Source organism: Mytilus edulis, chromosome 10, assembly GCF_963676685.1.
Source record: "Mytilus edulis chromosome 10, xbMytEdul2.2, whole genome shotgun sequence".
NCBI classification, from domain to species: domain Eukaryota; kingdom Metazoa; phylum Mollusca; class Bivalvia; order Mytilida; family Mytilidae; genus Mytilus; species Mytilus edulis.
In genome coordinates this window covers 4,121,844-4,140,580 of record NC_092353.1, presented here as the reverse complement: position 1 = coordinate 4,140,580, position 18,737 = coordinate 4,121,844, and the positions used below count along the sequence as shown (strand labels likewise).

Below are 18,737 nucleotides of genomic sequence, written 5' to 3'. Positions count from 1 at the left end.
ACAATTCGTGGCTAACCACAGAGTGAGTTAACTTTACAACATTGTTTTTGAAGCCTTCAAATTACTCTACATATTTGAACATTCTCTCTGTGAAACACTGGAAATTTAACTGTTCTTGAAAGTACAACATTTTCTCGCATTCAACAGACTGCTATCAATTACCTTTGACATTTCGTTATAATAACATTAATTGAACACATTGTAAAATTGTATTTTATTTATATTTTTCAGCTTTTTACCATTTGTTAGATTGGTTTAGGAATAAAGTATCAGCACCTGATAGTCTTTCTTGCTTGAGCCCAATCGTCGGTTAAACTTAATGGTCAGGCCATTACAGTAAAAAGTCTACAACTTGCCTGTTGTGTCTCACAGATAACGCCACTCCACGTTAGTTATACAGCTACATAACAACCTACCTGTTGAGCCCTGCATGTACGCGTCATCCCATGACGTACAGTAAATTGACAACAACTTGTCTACACATCTCCTGAACAGGAAATACAACGGAGCATCGTTCGTAGCTGTTACATTGACACTACGCAACACAGCTTGTGCGTCCTAGGCAGCAAACCGACAACGTTGAACAAACACTGCCTACAGTTAGTCGATTTACATCATGGATCCCAGTCACGCGGAACAGCAAGAAGAGATACAGCCCCCAGAGGGAAATGTCCCAGATCTAGAACTACTACAAAATCCGTCTAATGCAACACTTTCAGATGAAAATGTCGAGACTAGGCGAGTGCGTGACCTCACAGAAAAAGGTAAAGGAGTTTTCAAAGAAAAACGTGACAAGTTCTGTCAGGAAATAGAGACCCTTTGGTTAGATATAGAACCACAGTTATTGGAGATGACCAAACCTCCAAAAGAACTCCAGCAACTGCTAACAGTACAGGATAAACTCATAAAAGCCTGTACGAATTTGCGTAGACTCGTAGACGAATATCTGGACTTTCTGAAAATGACCAGGACATTGGAGAGTCAAAAAGACATAGACGCGTGTAATCTCTCATTGGATTTTCGTCTGTCCAGAGTGGAACTAGTCATGGAAACCTTACATGAGCATCGCCTTGCCCTTACAAAGGCTAAATCTACAAAAACAAAGACATCTAGAGGCAAGAAATCCTCTCACAGTGGGAGTTCCAACGTCTCTGACATTTCAAGTCTTGCACGGAAGAAGCGTGCCAAAGCAGAGGCTGCCAGAACTCAAATAGCCTTTGCCGAAAAACAGGCCTTGCTCCTAAAGCAGGAGGCAATGATAGAAGAACAGACTCTTTTCAAGCAAAATGAAATAAAGGCCGAGGCGGAACAAGAAGCCATCAGAGCAGAACAAGAAGCCATCAGAGCAGATCAAGAAGCCACAAGCAGAAAAGCCGAGGCGGAGCAAGAGGCCACACGCAGAAAAGCCGAGGCGGAGCAAGAGGCTATACGTAGAAATGCTGAGGCTGCACACCAGAGAGCTGAAATGAAACGTGAGGCCATTCGCAGGAAAACTTTGATGGAACGGGAGGCTGCACGTGCGACACGGGAAAAAGCCGAAATTAAAGCTGCTATGAACATTCTAGAAGCACAAAGAGAGGCTGCAGCCGCAGAAGCCGAGGCTCGTGTCCTGGAATACGACGGCAGCCAAGCATTTAGCGATCTTCCTGATGAAAAGGAAGACCCGCTCCAGCGTGTGCAAGATTTCGTCAATAAACTTCCTGTATTAACTGTTGTAAAGGAAGTAACAGGACATCAAAAGAAAAAACAAATTCCTGTTAAGTTCGAGCTGAGTCACGAAGCACCAGCGTTCGTGCCATCTGTGGCACTGAACTTGCCGCCACAGACATCTGCTGTCTTGCCTTCCGATATTAAGTCCCCGGAAGTTACCTTAATCCCAGATCTGGGAACAATAACTGGCATAGGAGAACAGGGCGTTTCAGAAAAGATCCCTGTCTTACACCAAAATCAAGGCATTATAGAAGAGATCCCTGTCTCACACCTAAGACAAGGACTTATAGAAGAGACCCCTTCTGCACACCTGCAGCAAAACAATCCTACGTTAGAGATTACCAGATTTCTCCTTCGCAAGGACTTGCTGTTCTCCCGGCTAACAAGCTTTAACGACCAGGCAGAATCATTTCACACATGGAAAGCCAGCTTTAAAAACGTCATAGACGAACTACAAGTTTCAGACTCGGAACAGATAGACCTACTTATTAAATGGCTTGGACCAGAGTCTAGTAAACATGCCATGAGTATGAGGGCATCAAATGCCAACAACCCAACAAGAGGCCTACACAGACTATGGGAAAGACTGGACGATCGATATGGTGCTCCAATAATGTTACAGACGTCTCTCGTCAACAAACTTGACAACTTTCCAACACTAACAAATAAAGACAACTCACTCCTTTACGATTTGTCAGACATCATCTCAGAAATAGAATATCACAAAGAAAATCCCAAGCTGGGATGTTTGCTAGCTTACTTCGACTCTTCGAAGGGGGTAAATCCTATTGTGGAAAAACTGCCATACGGACTCCAAGAAAAGTGGATAACAAGGGCTTCAAGATACAAGTCCAAATATGAAGTTGCATTTCCACCCTTCACAGAATTCTCTGCCTTCATCAGGGAAATCAGCAAAATAAAGAACGATCCTGGGTTCATCTTTGGGTCAAAAGTCACGCCTAATACAAAAGGCGCTACGCCAAGGTTCACACCTCAGACGTACTCTAAAGTCAACGTCCATAAGACGGCTGTTGAACAGCAAACTGAAGACAGCAGTCAACAGCAAAATCTGTGTATCCTACACAAGACAAAGCATACCTTGAATGAATGCCGAGCATTCCGAGCTAAACCAATCGAGGAACGCAAGGAACTGTTAAGACAAAACAATGTGTGCTACAAGTGTTGTGAGTCAACCACACACAGAAGTCGGGACTGCAACGCAAGTATCAGTTGTAACGAGTGTGGAAGTGAACGACATAACACAGCACTTCACATCACTAGACCACAACAATCTGAAACTTCCCAGTTTAGCTCACCCAGACAAGCCTACGGCGGGGAGCAGACAGAGTCAGCTGAAACAAAGTTAACCTCTGTAAGTTCGATCTGCACAGAGATCTACAAAGATCATAAGAGCGAGAAATCTTATGCCAAGATATTACCTGTGGACGTGTACCACAAGGACAAGACAGACAAAATTATCAGGATGTACGCCATTATTGACGACCAAAGCAACCGGTCTCTTGCCTCGCCTGAATTCTTCAGTCTGTTCAACGTTCGGGAGAAACCTGAAAACTACTCTCTTACGACATGCTCCGGCAGAGTAGCTACTTCCGGGAAAAGAGGAAAAGATTTCGTCATAAAATCTGTACATAGTGACGTACAATTTGATCTGCCTACATTAATTGAATGTAATAATATTCCCAATAATCGAGACGAAATTCCTACTCCTGAAGTTGCAATGCATCATCCTCATCTGACAGAACCCAGAGGAAGTATTACACCACTAGAGGAACGTTGTCAAATTCTACTCCTAATTGGAAGGGACCTTATAGAGGCACACCACGTCCTTGAACAACGCCTAGGACCATCCCGAACTCCATTTGCCCAAAAGTTGAGACTTGGTTGGGTCATAATTGGAAATACATACATTGACAAGCAAACTGTTCCTATTGAAGTCAACACAAAGATAACTTACGTTTCAATCACGGAATCAAAACAACGTCTTGCCTCAAGACCGGAAATAGCCGTTAAGGACAATAATCCAATTGTTGTTCAGTCTAACAACAAAAACTTTCATTCGAATGCCAAGGTCGCTAAATCGCATTCAATACAATCCCTTGAATGTACAGGACCTAGTACCAAGCCTGGTAAACGCACAAATTCATCTAAAGGGACATCACTCGCGTCACTAAAAGCAAAATCTGTAACTTCTATAGAAAAATCTATAGATAAAGAAAGTTTCAATCCGAAATCAACAGAACCTAAAGTTCATGGAGAGGAAATCAATAGTATTCACAAACCTATTCCGAAAGAAGGACCTATTGCCAAATCTGACTTGAATATAAGTGAAAAGGAACCAGTAGTCTTATCTGGACATCATCACAAAGTAACACCTATTCTTGGACATTACTACAACAAAATCAAACATAGAGGACCCCACTTCACAGATAAAACTGCAAGATCAGCAGGATTGAACATTAAGACGAAACGCTTAATTTCGCCTGATACTAAAGAAGATGGAGCTTTTCGCCAAACCGGAAGAGGATCAAATGCTAACTCTCGTCATACCCATCGGAGGACCACCTTTAACCGTCGTCGCCGTCTCACAACGTTGGAGAAAACAGTTCCTACTATCTCAACAACAGCTATAGAACATTCTACAAATCACAGCGATCTCATTGGAGAGATCCTTCTTCATAGGACAAGAAACTGTGCCAAACCCAGTTTTCCGTGGAATTAATCTATTCTGGAAACTTTATAGTGAAATGTCGTAAGTTGAGACGTGATAGTTCTCACACGACCAATAGTGGACATTTCACCTGTATATATTCAATTCATATTGGGATTAATTCATTTGTGTAAATCTTGCATATTCGAAAAATTTATGGAATAGTGATATCAGATAGACATCAGACGGGGAGTATTCTGTTACACCGTTCTGTAATTTATATAGTTCGTTTGATTATATTCTTAATCTGTTCGTGTTCCAGTCTAGGAGGATTATTCATCTTTAACCTTATAAGAACATTTAAACATTGTATCATCGCTACCTTTCCCCTTCTCACAAAAATCTCAAACTGAACATTGCAAGGTCATACCAGTTCAGGAAAACTTTTCAAAGGACAAACGTCATCTAGGACACAATTCGTGGCTAACCACAGAGTGAGTTAACTTTACAACATTGTTTTTGAAGCCTTCAAATTACTCTACATATTTGAACATTCTCTCTGTGAAACACTGGAAATTTAACTGTTCTTGAAAGTACAACATTTTCTCGCATTCAACAGACTGCTATCAATTACCTTTGACATTTCGTTATAATAACATTAATTGAACACATTGTAAAATTGTATTTTATTTATATTTTTCAGCTTTTTACCATTTGTTAGATTGGTTTAGGAATAAAGTATCAGCACCTGATAGTCTTTCTTGCTTGAGCCCAATCGTCGGTTAAACTTAATGGTCAGGCCATTACAGAATCCGTTCTAAACGGTAAAAGCCGTACTTTTCAAACAATCAAACTCATATACATGTAGTTAGATGTTATTTCTCATTTTTATCGAACTTGTCCAGGAATTTTATTTTTGAGTTATACGAATATTTTAAGAAATCCGTTTTTATTAAGTTTTTTTTCTCTAATTAAAGTCGTTTTGTCCAGTTTCACAAGCCTGAAACGAATTTCAATGCGAAAATAAATTCTGAAAATGAACTTGTCTCCGTTTTCGTCTCCGTTTTTTGAAAATTATGATATTTTGGGTATAATTATTTCTAAAAAATATGTAAGTTAGATTGTAGTAGCGAGAAATTTTAAAAAAGAAGATGTGGTATGATTGCTAATGAGACAACTATCCACAAAAGACCAAAATGACACAAACATTAACAAAGAAAGACTATTTCGAAGACAGTTTATTGACACGAAATCCGTTCAAACCACGACTAAGTCTTCGTGCACAGATTTCCGTTAAGGTTAAACTGAATATTGTACATAATTGTCTTCTCTTGTATAATGGTTTGTTGAGAATAAAGATATACAAATGTAATAAAATTTGATATTCAGTCAACATTGTGTTTGTTTAAAAACTTGATTTAGAGAGAGAGATAGAGAAAAGAATCACACTGAAAAACAAAAATCGAACTTGTTACAGAAAAAAAAACGCAACTATAAAATAATTTTCTTTATTCGTGAACTGCAAAACACAACAAATTAATTTACCCGTCATCATGAAAAATAAACTGAAAAAGCACATCGAATGAGATATATGTTTTATTTTTTCTATATGCAAATTCATGTTAAAGGTAAAACTGAACTAAACAATACAATTCCTAAAAAACAATAAAGATAATCCAATCAATTTTGTTGATTGGATAATTCATGGCTCAGTAGTTGTGTAATCAGTGACACGTGCCCTCATTATTTTATAAGAATTAACATATCTATCTAAGTTCGATTCAGGCGCGGATCCAGAGGGGGGAGGGGGGTTCCGGGGGGGGGGGGGGGGGTTGGAACCCCCCCCCTTTTTTGGCCGATCAATGCATTTGAATGGGGACATGTAGTTGAACCCCCCCTTTTTTTGCCCTGGGTTAGGACCCCCCCCCCCTTTTTAAAATGGCTGGATCCGCCCCTGCGATTTCAACTTCTACCAAAATTTAACTCTAAAATAAGAAGCGTATAACGAATATAAACATCCATCATGTGTGCAGATATGATTACGGTAATTGGGTCCTGAGTGCACTTTGTATGTCCTGAGTGCACTTTGTATGTCCTGAGCGGTTGTTTAGACGTACCCGAAGAATAAATCATTTCCTGAACCTAAAATACATTTATCTGTAATTAAAGAAAATTCGCCTAAAACATTCTCTCATATATTTAAACAATTAATTGCAAAATAATTAATTCAACGTCGGACTTTCTACCAGGCAGAAGCTAGCGAACAATAGCTAGCGAACAATAAGCCAGCGAACAATAAGGCGATATATCGAGAAACCAAAAAACAGAATAAGACAACAACGGCCGTTAAATAAAAAAAATATTTAAAAAGGCAGAAAATCAGTTAAAATATAGCAATTTAAACTCAATTTTGAAATGGTTTTTATCCAATCTATTGATTTAACTTATTGTTCGCTGGCTTATTGTTCGCTAGCTATTGTTCGCTAGCTTCTGCCTTGTGGACTTTCTGTCTGTTTACTAATACTTTTCTTGTTCAGTTTAGTTTATACCCATAATAGATGAACGGAAATAAGTACTTTTTTTAGGAAAATTTACAATTAGAAGAACGGAATTAAGTACTTTTTAGGAAAATTTACAACTCAAATTTTCAAAAACAAAATTCTACACTTTTTACCTGGATGTTTTTCTCTGTCTCGAAGCCGCAACCTTTGACCCCGTATCAAACGTAGCGACCAACACCTCACATGACGTATTCTCGATGTTGAGGTATTGACAATATACAATCACATTTATCAATCACATTTATCAATATACAGCAAGTAAGTAATTTGGTGTTGAATGCCAGTAGATCAGAATTTGTTAATTGAACTTTACCTGTTTAAGGGGCACTAGCTGCCAAATTCATGTTCTTCATCGATTTTAATCAAATTCACATAACGTGTATATAGTGTTGAATTGTTTATTAAAATGTTGCGCACAATCTTGGCTGATATGCATAAAACCATTATATTTCATGACACTGCATGAAAAAGAAATTGACTTATCGCATAATACCAGAACCAGAGACATATATATTGTATCTAATATCTCTGCCAGAACTAAAAAATAAACTACAGTAAGTCCACATACACATAAGAGGGTATGGATGTGAATTAACAGAATAGAGAACAAAGGACAAAGAAAAAAGGAATAAAAAATAGTGAAAGAAAGAGAATAATGGAAAAAAGTGTAAGTTATTAAAAATATAACTAAAACAAGAATGTGTCCCCAGTACACGGATGCCCCACTCGCACTATCATTTTCTATGTTCAGTGGACCGTGAAATTGGGGTAAGAACTCTAATTTGACATTAAAATTAGAAAGATCATACCATAAGGAACATATATACTAAGTTTCAGGTTGATTGGACTTCAACTTCATCAAAAACTACCTCGACCAAAAACTTTAACCTGAAACAGGACGAACGAACGGACGAACGAACGGAGGCACAGACCAGAAAACATAATGCCCCTTTACTATCGTAGGTGGGGCATAAAAAGAAGACAGAAAAAAGACACCCCTCCGAGACGAGCCTTACATGCACTGTTATTACCCAAGGTTAATTTTACGGCGGCTCATTTTATTTTGGCTTAGAAATAAACATAATTGACAAGTTTCCTTCCCCTGCATTCTCGATCCCACATGTAAATAGCACGGTGATTTCAAAAAGACATTGATACATCATTACAACACTTGCCGTCAGTATTTGAATATATTGATTAAGAAGGTATAGAAGATTAATGCACGCACACTATTATCCACCACTGGCCTAAATAGTTAGTCCGCAAACAACGAGGGTCATAAAAACCCAGCACTTTGAACACAGCCACCGGCATGGTGTGAATCTGAAAGCTTCCCACTATCCATTTCTACCCATAGAAAACTTTTGCCTTTCATTTATCAAAAATGAAATATGTTGATATTAATGGTATATAAGAATTATTGGGGAATTCAAACCATTCCTATTGTAAGTGTAATAGATGTGCCTTGGTGAGCCTGATTAATTCCCCTTAATTTGGACGGATTAATTATTTAGTATTTAAATGTTTATTTTAAGTTAAATTTGATTTAATTATAGTAGGATAAAAGTAAAGAATGTTAATTTAACTGTTTCATTGTTTAACTTTTGATGCTTTTATCATGTTTTAAGAATATTCATTTATTTAACTTTTCTTCAGTACCTTTTATGTTAAAGTTCTCCTGATTAATGACAAGTTTAGGATATCATTTGACATTCAGTTGGAGTCGGCCTTGCACAGGCCTCCAAATACTCGCCGGAACTAATATTAGTACTATTCGAGTCTAGAGTTAGCCACCACTTCGGTGCAGTTCGCCAGAGTTAGTCACCCCTTTTTGGTGCAATTTTACTACTTAAATAACACAACGCGAAGCAAATTTACTTTATTTTACTTTTAAGACTAACTCTGGGAACACTCTATTTTTTATTTTACATTTGAAATTACTTTATTTTTGAACTCCGCTTAAGAAAGTTTTCTGACTTCTGTTTATATCCGACTTTGTTAAATTCATGCAATCACTGTACATTTGTGAATAAAATATAGTTTCATTTGATATATTGTCTGTTGTTCAGCCATAATCTGATATCAGGTATCCCAATGGTCGAATAGGGGCGAAGTACTGGCCACTACACGTCCCGGGAGGTGTCGTCACCGACCCCCTCCGTTACATAAGTGATAAAACTAAATTTATATCAGGGTGATTGAAATGAGGAAAAAAAAGGGGGAATCAGGAGTTCAGGGCCCCCTGTTTGGGAAAAGAATTGGTTGATTATATATGGAATCACTGAGTCATGGCAGGAGCAGGCCCCTCTTAGGCAGTCGGTGGGCCCCACTTATGAAAAATTCTGGATCCACCACTGTGGTCATGGTGGTCTTCAGTTGTATTATCTTTTAAAAAAAAAATTACACCTGTATAGTGTATATTCTTTAGTGTAAATCAAGGGAAAATACTGTGAACTATCTGTGCATTGGGGCTTATTAAAAGGTATTTCGGGGGGAAGAAAGAAGGGAGGGTGAGTCCATGGGAGGTAATCCCCACCCCTTTCAATTTGAGAATATGCTATTATCTTGTAAACGGTCCAGATCCCCATCCCTAAATCATATATATTCTTGAATGGGACGATAAAACAAATCAAATGAAATTAAAAGGAGGTCTTTGGGGGTTACCCCACTCTGTTCAATTTGAGAATGTGCTATTATCTTGTGAACGATCCAGATCCCCACCCCTAAACCATATATATTCTTGTCGGGGACAATAAAATTAATAATGAAATAAAATAAAAGTGAAGTCCCACCCCCTCTAGTTTGAAAACTTGTAAACGGTCAAGATCCCCACCCCTAAACCATGTTTATATATTCATGTATAGAACAATAAAACAAATCAAAGGAAATATAGGGAGAGTCCATGGGGTTCACCCCCACCCCCACATGTTTGAGAAACTTTTAAATGGTTGAGATCCCCTGTCATCCAGTGGTTAGGTGAAAAAATTTCAGGATCCCTGATCCCCACCGTCAAACCATATATATTCTTGTATGAGACAATAAAACAAATCAAATGAATTTAGGATCATCCCCTTTGTCTTGGGTTGGGAACCCGCCTTTTTAAAATGGCTGGATCCGCCCCGGCATACCATCTAGCTAGCTATAAAGGCTTTAAAAATATGAAATCAAACAAGGAAATTAACAGTGTAGGCAACTGTTTTGAATTTAAAAAAAAGTCTTTTACATATATATAACAATGTTAAATTTTTTGTGCATTTATTTTTGCTTATCGTGTTTTCAATAATAGACAAAATTGCATGATTGAATATTGTAATTTAAGAAAAATCAGCATACATGATATAAAATGGGAAGTGGAAACTGGGAATTTGACAAAGAGACAACAACCCAATCAAAGAGCAGACAACGGCCGAAGGTCACCTATGGGTCTCCAATGCAGTGAGAAAAATTCGGCACTGGTCTTCAGCTCATAAATATGTATCAGAAATGAAAACGAGATACAGCTTTCAGTTGTATTAATAAAAACCTCACAATAAGTTCTGAATATCAGAATATACAGTATTGCAAGATTCTCTCAAAATGTACACATAGAGCTGAAAAACTGTCAGTGACTGTAAAATTAATCATGCTTACATTAAAGTCCATGGAGTCCATCTTAATATGCATACTCTCGTACAAAGGAATATAAGTATGCAATAGACATCAAGTTTTCAAAAATAAGAGTATCTATGCCATTAATTTACGACAAGATCTTAATCAAGTAATAATTTCGGTTTGTTTAAATATTTCGGAAGTTAGTATGACCTCCTTTTTGGTGATGATGTTTTCGTTTTAAAGTTGGGAAAATTGTTTGTACATGTACCAACAAAAATAAAAACACAAATTCAATCTAGAATTATGTTTTTATCATTTTTTTATGTTTAGGTTGTCAGCAAGATGTAAAGGACAAGTATGCAGTTCAAAATTCAAAATGTGGATAAGTTGAGGTTCTAGGTCTTACCTTTGCAGATTTTCATATTTTGCATGAATGAATTCAAAGGTTATATGATGGACAGCAGAGAAAGAAAAAAACAACTTTTCAATTATCCTGCTCCTGGATAAATGTAAAACATCTTGTTTTTCGGTAAGTTTTATGCTCTGTTTTGATAGTGTTAGTGCATTCATCTTTCCAGTCTTTCCTCTAAATTGTAAGTTTTTGGTGAGTGTTCACCATGAATTTCAGTAAGTAACTTGTGGATTTACATGTATATACTCAAAATTTAGTACTAATATTAATGGGATTTTAGCATGACATCCTGCCAAATGCTTGTTAATCATGTTTATGTTCCAGAACAAACAAGTATTTGGACTGTACGCATACAGTCTGCCCAATTTTAAGAAGTTGGTCAAGTTTATTACAAACAAATGTACAGTACAGATCAACATAACTGAAATCTTTAATAGATTAATACAAAAAGTTTAATTGCAGTTAAAATAAAAACACAGGTTTGGTTGAGCTGGTACCAGACAGTACAAGTATACTTAAATGGTCTGACTGTACACATATGGTGGGACTGTAAGTTCTGGACCATAAAAGTAAGATCCGAATACTGATATGGTCTGGAACATTTATACATGTCTTAAAATTAATATCAAACACATTGGTGTTTTTGAACTTGGTAAAAAGTTATGTGATAGAACTATAATGTTTTGGGATATCAAAATCAAAAATATCCCATTTTTACTTTTAATAAAGAAGAAGATTATTGATGTATGTTTAAATGTATATTAAAATGAGACAGCAAGCCAACAACACAAAAAAAAAAGGATAAAACATACATATTTTGTTTGTATCAATGTTATAATTTCCAATATGACATGTTCAAGGTATTTTTTCATTGAAATAAAACACAAATTGAAATCTGTCTGAACTTCAAAAGCTTAAAGAAATATTGTTTCTGTTGTCTGCATTTTGTATAATATATTGCAAATTCTTGTGAATAATGGAATGTTATTATAGTTGTCTAAAGTTTTAACTTTTAACATTGATCTTTATACTGTAAAATTCATAAATTATTGCGTGCATTTATTATTGCGATTCTGTCATTTTAGACTTAAATGCGATTTTAAATTTTACGATTTTGAAAAATCCTGTTTAATCCATATAAAATATTTCATAATACGAGTTTAAATTATTGCGTTTACAACTCCGTTGCATTTTTCTCAATAAAAAAAAACTTGCATTAATTCCGAATTTACAGTATGTATATATATTATGTATATAACTTGGGAAAATACCCAAATTTTATAAAGAAGAATAAATTAATTGATTGTTATATGGTATTAGAATAGGAAGATGTGGTATATTGCTAATTTGACAACCCTCCATCAGAGACCAAAGGATGTAGGCCGTTAGCAACTGATGACACTGGACAACCTTTAACAATCAGTAAAATCCATACCACATAGCTATTTTTATTGAAAATCATATTATTGCTACATGTATGAAAACAATTTTGTATAATCCATTACTTTAGATTTTATTGATTCTTTTTCAGAAGGATTGAAATTCACCACCTAAAATAAATGGAGAAAACATAGAAACAAGACCAGAATAAATTCAAAGAAAAAAGTTGGATCAGTTATTATTTTCATCACTCAGTCAATGATTTGAAGTTCTTTTAAATTCAAAAAAATATTGAAACCACAATAATGTCAAAGTTCTGTGCTGAATGTCCAAAAAGTGGACTATACCATCAAACAATGCTGGATGATAAGAAACTATTAATGTTTTGTGTTGAGGGATATTGTGAAAAAAATAGATTTACTTAAATAGCTACTAGTATGTTAAGCCTAACAATAGAGTTTTTATTGATTTCAAATGGCAAATAATTGTGTTTCAAGAAAGTATTCTATAATTCATGAATAAACATATATTGATACTTACATTATCTGCTTTGTTGTTTAAAAGTTTAGTTTTGAACAGTTAAAGAACAATATGCTAAATTAACATTTCCCAAGAAAAAAAGATATTCAATTAAAAAGATTCATCTTATAATAATTTACTACCAAATAGAATACATTGTAACATACACATTACTGTTTATTTATATCTATATATTTACAATTAGAATCCCATAGGATTTTAATTTGTCCCATGGGATATTAAAAATCCCATGGGATAATAAAAATCCCATGGGATTTTTTTTGTCCCATGGGACAACAAATATCCCATGGGACTACAATAATCCCATGGGACAAAAAAAAATCCCATGGGATTTAACCAAAATCCCATGGGATTTTGCCCTGTCCCATGGGATATTGAAAATCCCATGTTTTTATAATTCAAATTGCAAAATAAATATGAAAGTAACTGTAGAAAACCAATGAAATTATTGAATCCCATGTAATTCTGCACATTTTGGTTATATACATGATATTGTAGCTCTTGTTTGAGGCGGCGGCGGATTTGCAAATGAGTGTTTTGCAAATTAAAAGTGTCCAGTGTTTCAGACTGGTTCAGTGTTGACAAAGTAATTTCGAAGACGTCTGAAATTGGTATTATTTATGTGCCTCCTGAGAGTAGTAACTATTCATCAGTTGATGCTTTTTCTGAAATTTTGAATCAGAATTTCAAAGATTAAATAAAAATTCTGAATTTATTTGTTTACTTGGAAATATGAATGCACGTACAGGAATTTTGTCCGATTTTGTTGTTTAAATACAAATGACGATTTTTTTTAAGAAAATGTTTAAGATATCAGTGAGTTTACTGACGTTAAAATTTTAGATGACATGGGTTTGTCAAGAATAAGAAACAGCCCAGATACTGTCATCAACAGTTTTGGTCGAAAGCTTATAAGTTTTTGCAAAGATAATAAATTGTTTATTTTTAATGGTAGAGTTGGAAAGGATAAAATTGGAATGTCAAGAAGTAGAAATAACAGTGTAATTGATTATGTTGTTGGTACTTCTTTATTGCTACAAATTGTACATGATTTTGAAATATTTTAATTTAATAAGCTTTATTCAGATGTACATTCCCCACTTGCACTTACATTACGTCTAAATGACAGTTTTTCTGGAAAAAAGTGTAATAAATAAACAAAATCATTTCCAAGAATTAAATTATGGAAACAAGAAAAAAGTGAACTATTCAAGACTAATATAGATCAAGAAAAACTTGCATCCCTGCATTTCAATCTGCTCGACGGATGGTTTAACTGAGATTGCAAAACGTCTAGAAGGAAATATCGTAAAGCAAAGAAATTATACAAAAAATACGGTTCAAATCTTTTTAAGAGCAGATTGAAATTGACAGAAAATGTATATAAGAGAACTCTGGATGAAAATATAATTAAGTTTAATAGAGAGATGCGAAGAATTTTGGAAATTTTTTAACAAAGGTCGAAGAAAAAGAAATACAAATATTTCTATAGATGTATTGTTAGATTTTTGTCAAAGATTTTAATAAAAATAAGTTTGACGGTCAAAATGACTCAGTGTTTGTAAAGTGCGGATCCTAAAATATCATTTTCACTGTATATGCCAGATATTTCTGATGTAGAATGATAAATAAACAGACGACCTTTTTTGTATTTTTGAAGAAAATGAAGAAAATTAGTTAAAATGTATATGTTAAGAAACACATAATACTAATAAAACAAAGTAAGAGATGCGAACGGGTTTTTTTCGCGCCTAAAGGCAAATAGCTGTGAAATATATACCAAAATGGGTGAATATTTAGGACATTTCACGAACAGATCGTGCAGGTGTTTTATAACTAACAGGTAAGATGTTGTTGTAGAAAAAAATATTCATTTCAACACAATTATTAAAGTTGTATAACATAGAATAGGTTTTGTCATTCAGTTTGTTCATATTGAACTGAATTCCACTATGAGGCTTTTTTTATGCAAGTCATGTTTACTGTCGAATAATGATACTATTCTTTCATTTTTACTGTAAAGCGATTCATTAGTATTGTATATGCGGAGCATTTCACTGTATGATTTATTTAAAGCAAGACTTTAGTTAGCGTGCTTGCTTTGTTATTTTTTTTTATTGTACAATCATTATGATAACATCCAATTTAATTCAAATATAATAATTATATAAATACAGGTTAAACTATGCCGATACATATTGTTCAAAGATGTCAATCTTATTTACAAAGTTTGTATAAACAATTATACAAACAAAGCAAGCAAGTCAACCAAAGTTTTGTTTTACATGCATTAGGAAATTAGCTGTAAAGCCTTAATTTAGCCGACTTGCTCAAACAATAGATAAAGTAAAAGTCGGATTTGATAAAATTTAACTTACGGAGGAAAGTTTGATTTTAAAACACTCTAAATAAATTCAATAGAAATGACATTTATTTCAAATGTATTCCATTTAATTTCTTATAAACCGTTTAGGGATCTTTATCCTTGTTTTTTTATCCATTTCCATATCCTTGTTGTTTTTTTTTTTATCCATTTCCATGACACTTCACCACTAATTACGTACATCTTGATATAGATTGAATCGTTGGTTTTCCCGTTTAAAAGGTTTTACACTGGTGCCTTTTATAACTTGCTGTTCGGTGTGAGCCAAGACTCCATGTTTAAGACCGTATTTTGACGTACAAAGGTATACTTTTATAAATTGTGACTCGGATGGAGAGTTGTCTCATTGTCTCATATGACATCTTATCTATCTATGGCTCAAACCGAAACGAGACGGGATAAAAAGGGATAAAAAACACACTTTTTAAATATTTTTATAATGGGCTTAATATGAGTCAGAAAAGAGTAGAATAGTGGGTCGCGTTGGGTTATATATAAGCGTGACGCGGAATTGCCGATTTTTTTGTAAGCGTGACACGTGAAAATCAAATGATTGTGTCGTAAAAACGAGAAATAAAGTATAGCGGGACACGGAAAATTTCAAAAAATGAGAACTGCATAGTATAAGCGGGATACGGGAATCTGACAAAGCAGTAAGCGGGATCAGGGATCAGACCCCCCCCCCCCCCCCCCCCCCCCAAATGAGACCCCAGAATAAGATATTTATTTATCTTCATCCTATTGTTACAGTCATGCCTTCAATAACAAATGTATCCCATGCATGCATTTTTATATTTTTGGTCCCTTTTTCAAGTTTGTGGTCTCCAAATTTATAGACAAAAGTCCTTATGGATATTTGGGGTTCTTTGACATGCTGAATCAAACCGTGTATCAAGTTTGGGGATTTTTTGCCAAGGTACCGAAATAGCCCACATAGAGGTCCAAAGGGTCTAAGATCATCAAACATGAATTGTAGCATGCATGTCGTGTACAATTACCCAAATGTGCATTGTTTGACCTCTGCGGTAGTTTGAACAGCGGTATACTACTGTTGCCTTTATGTAGTATCCACTCGCGGATCTAGAATTTTTCATAATTATAAGTAGGGGCCAAATGACTGCCTAAGAGGGGGCCCGCTCCAGTGATTCCATATAAAAGTAACCAAATGTTTTCCCAAAAAGGGGGCAACCCCCTGTGCCCCCCACCCCCCCCCCCCCCCTAAATCCTCCTCTGGTATCGAGCTGTGCATTATGGATCATTTTTTTTGTATCAAGGGTGCTCTTCGTCACGTACCAATGCAAACAAAAAAGTTCGCCCACACACCTTACATGTCATGTTTTAATGACTGTGGATAATTTATGTCACATACCGTTTCACCTTAAACAGTTAAAATCATGCAAGCAACAATCGAGTCAAGAACATTTATTCTACCAAAACCTGTCTTTTTCATAAGATGGAAATTGAAGCTGAGGGTACAACTGGGAAAGTTAATCTTTTATAAGCTTTTCTGTCACCATTTCGTTTCAAGATGCATATTTCTCTGTTCGCAAGTGTATGTATTGCGTGGAAGATAAGGTAGCACTCCACAGTTAGGTGTGTAGTTTCGCATTTTGGCCCCTGTGGATTTTTCAAATATGAGAGCTAGTGTGCAATAAAATTCATTTTTGGATAGCTGAGTATTAAAATAGCCTTTGTATTGGGTTTATATGAACATCAAGATTATGTAATGTATGTAATATAGGCTGTTTTCTGTATGACAGTCCGTATTTGCATGTCCCTACCATACATTGGTCCGGCAATTATTGTAATGTTTTTTTCCAACTTTTTATCGCACGAACTTTGTGATTGGATTTTACGAAAAAATGAGGCGAAAGACCCCCATTTTTTATTTGATCATTAGGAAGATTTATGAAAACAGTTTCTAAAAAGGTATCACTCAAAGGCATTGAAATTCTAGTTTGATCCAAATTTTGGGCGGATATGTGACATGTCCACCCCCCTTTTTTGCAATACTTTATGGTAAATAAATGCAGAATGTTGCCATGGATACACATAAAAGGAATTAATTTTCACTCTTTTAACTTTTGAAAATCAAATCTATGGAATATACTGATTACATACATATGCACATGTACAACACAAACAGTAAGGTTAATGTATTAGAAATCCAGGAATAGGAGATGATAAAACATTTTGTGGCTCATTTTTAATTTTATTTTCTAACTGTGGAGTGCTACCTAACGTCCTCAAATGTACTCGTCTCTATTTTACACAGACTGCATTTTAAACTCCGCCATATCAATCTTTGACTTAAAAAAAATACAGAAATATCTTTTAAATTTTTTTTTAAATCAAGGAAAAACGTAATTTGAAGAATACAATATCACATCAGAAATGACTGCACTAACAGTGATAATTCATCGCATCTATAGTTAAAATGGATCGCTTTCAATAATCGATATGCTATATTATGTTGCTTTTATAACACTTATTTGAACTTTAATGCTATGTTTGTACATAATATAGACATATCACAATGAAAATATGTAAAAACTTTCCTTTAAATCAATTAATTTGGTATTTTCAAAACGTAAACAAATACAGTTTTCCCATGATCCTTTATTCTACAATAGACATACCCGCATATGACAGTGAAAATGAACTAGCTGGATTCGCACTTTATATACACTGATGACTTTGATATACAAAATGATATAAATGATGTACAGAATGATATGTTGAATTGTAATATAACAATTGAAGAAATAAAAAAAGGCAATACAAGCTTTAAAAAACAACAAATCACCGGGTGAAGATAATGTTATAAATGAATATCATCGTCTTTTGAGAAAATGAGTGACATATATGTATTTATTAACTATCGATAGCACATGGGTTTGTTGTTATATTGGGAACATGTGTTTATGTTTACAATAATATTTAAATTATTTTAGCATAACAATAAGTCACCTTAACAAAGTTAAGAGTTTAAAGTTCTTTGTATGAAACCGCGCTGAAGTACGTCCATTATTCATAGTTCATTATTCATTATTCAATAATGAATAATGAAATAGTTCACTATTCAATATTCAATTTAAAAAAAACGAATAATGAATAATGAAATAGTTTATGTTATTATACTTCAGTGTGTTTTTTTCTATATAAAAAGTAATGAAATAGTTGTGCTATTTCATTCCACAGAACCATTTGCCAGTCAATAGTTTCAAAGACTATTACACCGGTTAATAGTTTCATAATCATCTTTCCCGTACTTTTCATGCTTATTTTTCATTGGACGATAATGATGTCATTGACTACTCTGCTTGGTTACGTATGCTTTGCAACGTCAAACTCCCGCTAATATTGTAAACGGTGGAATCTGTTTGTGTTGATTGTAATTTCACTTATAAGAAGCAATTATAAAAAAGAAAAAAAAATCTTCACTGGGAATTTTTTAAAGATCTAAAATATAGTACCTTATTCTTAATATGG

General features: G+C 34.8%; 1 long non-coding RNA gene across 1 annotated transcript; it reads left to right on the top strand.

Moving 5' to 3' along the window:
• Window positions 1-7,917: 7,917 nt before the first annotated feature.
• Window positions 7,918-12,863, top strand: LOC139493172 (uncharacterized). The gene is made up of 3 exons (XR_011656933.1): window positions 7,918-8,144; window positions 10,861-11,059; window positions 12,474-12,863. It is a non-coding gene; the product is annotated as an uncharacterized lncRNA (long non-coding RNA).
• Window positions 12,864-18,737: the final 5,874 nt, after the last annotated feature.